Source organism: Temnothorax curvispinosus, unplaced genomic scaffold (genome assembly GCF_003070985.1).
Source record: "Temnothorax curvispinosus isolate PA1 unplaced genomic scaffold, ASM307098v1 QBEX01004862.1, whole genome shotgun sequence".
NCBI classification, from domain to species: domain Eukaryota; kingdom Metazoa; phylum Arthropoda; class Insecta; order Hymenoptera; family Formicidae; genus Temnothorax; species Temnothorax curvispinosus.
The window spans coordinates 1-3214 of record NW_020214642.1 but is presented as its reverse complement, the minus strand read 5'-3'; the positions used below and the strand labels follow the sequence as shown (position 1 = coordinate 3214).

Below are 3214 nucleotides of genomic sequence, written 5' to 3'. Positions count from 1 at the left end.
TTTTACAAGAAAAATTTATTTATTTTATTTTAATTAAATATTTTTATTTTATGTTACCTCTTTAATTCTTTGTGATTAAAATAATTCTTTGTAATATTATAATTTTATCAAAGAAAATTAAAACTACTACCACTTGGGTTAATAAAAAGACTCTCAGGAATACAAAGATACATACCACTTGGGCTGAGTTAGGTAACACAATTTTGTTTTATTTTTTAAAAGTAGTTGCACAACAATTATTTTTCAAAGTATATATATTCTCTTTGCAATTGGCGCAATTTAAAAATTTCACATCTTTTTTTGAAATACGTATCACTTAGGTTGAATTAGGTAACGCAATTTTGTGAATTATTCTGTTAGGGAGAAAAATATAAAGCTACTATACATATCACTTGGGTTGAGTTAGGTAACGCAATTTTGTGAATTATTTTGTTAGGAAGAAATAAAGCTACTACCATTTAAGATTTTTAGATTTACAACATACATTGCGCGTGTACTTGGCGGTTTTTTTTACCTTTTTTTGAAAAAGGTAATTTTGTACTGATATCATGCGTTTTGTAGTGATAAGCAAGTATCGGCAAAAAAATTCCATTTTTTATTTTTTAATTATTCACAAATTGACAATAACAACGAATTAAATTTTTATTAAATTTATATATATATATATAAAACCTTTTACTTTTTACAAATATACATATATGTGTATTTATATTCGTATTATATAGAGAATCGCTATAACATTAAATGTAATAATAGTTATAATATAGAACTATTGTCTCCTATTTTTGAAATTTATTAAATATGTATTTATTGATTAAATATCTATTTATTATATTTAATGTTATTCTTGTAAATTCTCTATGTTAGGTAGATATAAATACACATATATATCGTATATATACATATATATAATATTAATCTGTTTTTTAAATCATGTTTATCTGCAATAATTAAATTATTTATATTAAATCAATTATTTTTAAAATAAAAAATTTACCTGACAATGTGATTATTCCTTATCCACTAATTATTAATTTTCAAATAAGTAATAATTCATGTATTAAAAACACATGAAGAATATAAAACGATGTGAAACTGGAAACTACTGGAACAGATTCGGGTCTGGACTAGTTATTTATTGGTTCGGATTCCTTGACTGCTTGAACAGATCGACTGAGAAAAAGTTTATTATAATGGACCATTTTCCCAAAAATATTACATACATGGATCCAACTTGTATCAAATCTATGAATAATACGTGATTATAATCGATATAATTGTATATATTTATTTTTGTACAGTTATCTTTAAGAAATGACAAAAGAGATGATACATCTAATATTTGTAAATAGATTTCTGTTAGAGGATCTGATCATGGATTAATATTTTAATACTGTTTCTGTATCGGAATGAATTAAAGTATGGTTTTGTATTTTCATATTGTAATTATTATATTCAAGTCATTAAACTATTCATGTATTTTTATTTTCCCTCCAAATGTTTGCGAAAACTTAACTATTTAGTAGAGCTATATAATCGAGTAAATGAATTAAATATTATCACATAACTGAATGAATTAAAATCACAGTCCTTAAAAATACAATGTAGCTACAATATATATATATATATATATATATATATATATATTCATTGTAAAATAGATTATAATATATGTTTTATAATGCTGTTTTATAATGAATCAATTGTACGATGAAACAAAGTTATTTATCTGGTTATAATATTTACAGTCCTTGAATCTGAATCCTTTAAACAAAATTGGACAATTCGTTGAATCTAAGATCAGATTTTAGCTTTCTTCCTATTTTTATCCGACACTGTATACTTGTAACTTTTCGTTGAATCAAAAGGTTCCCATCTACTCGCTGGAAAAATGTGTTTGTTCCTCTCGTACCATGATCTAATGAGAAAAATAAAAAAATAACATAAAAAAGAATTATGCAAAATATTCTTTTAATAATAAATACCTAAGTAAAACTTTTCCGACATGTGATTCCTCGGTTTTGACAGAAGCATCGTGCATAATACGAATATCATCGTGAACGTCAAATGTGAACAGAGGCCCGCTCTTTCCTCGTGCCTAATCGCAATATTACATACATTAAAATAACATGCCAACATTGTGATATTGCTTCATAAGTTTTATCATTTGGTATATTTACCTTAGTTACAATAAAATCAGTTACAGTTGCAGTAAAACGTATAATGGTGCGGTAATATAAGATTCTCCTTGACATACATTAACTGATCTGCCATTACTGTTTTAAGCTCGCTGAATTCGGGCCTCAGAACTTCTAAACATCTCTGAAGAACCTAATAGATAGAATTACCTGTATGTGAAAATTTAATTTATGCAGCAGAACATTATATATCATGCCAATGTTACTCCAAAAGTGACACTGGAGTATTTTAATAACTTAAACGTCCTCTAAACCACTGAGACATTTACCTTTCTTCATTATAACGCTCCGACGATGGTCAGATCCATCCCAATAACTGAATGTGATCTCAATTTCTTCTTCCTTCAACGCGTTCTGCTTTCTAGCCCATTCTTGTCTCAATTCTTCCCTAAGTTATTTTCCTCCTCGTCCTTTTCCCTACTGGCAAAAAACATGTATCTACATCTGAATTTTTCTAAATCTTCTTAATCGCAGGGCCATCAGATTGCACATTTTCTGACTGCGGGGATTTTTCGGCATTGTCTTCGTCAGAAGACATCTCAGCTTCATCTTCGTCTTCGTCCAGATTAAAAGACAAATCTTGAATCTGTCTCTTCTGTTTGTTCTTTTCTGTCTGCTTCGCCGCTAGTGCTCTTTTCTTTTCCTGCTCTTTTTCACGTTCCTTCTATCAAAGCATAAAATACACGTACAAAAATACAAATTATGAGATAATCAGGATCATAAAAAGATTGTAAGAAATTACTTGTGGGTATCAGGATTCGTGAATGTTCGCTCAATTTAACGGCGGATTTTCTCTTGCATTCCGCGTGATCGACGATACATGCACATTTCGTGGCATCTAGCCTTAGCATCTTTGTGGTATCGTCATCATGCATTAGGATTTTCTTCATATCCTATCTTCTGAAGAAGCCCATCGAAAGTTCTTGATATGTATGACTAGATGACATTCAGAGCACTAGGCAGAAATCTCACACACACACACACACACACACACACACACACACACACACACACAC

General features: G+C 28.9%; 1 pseudogene; it reads right to left on the bottom strand.

Moving 5' to 3' along the window:
• Positions 1–1688: 1688 nt before the first annotated feature.
• Positions 1689–2856, bottom strand: LOC112454186 (annotated as a pseudogene).
• Positions 2857–3214: the final 358 nt, after the last annotated feature.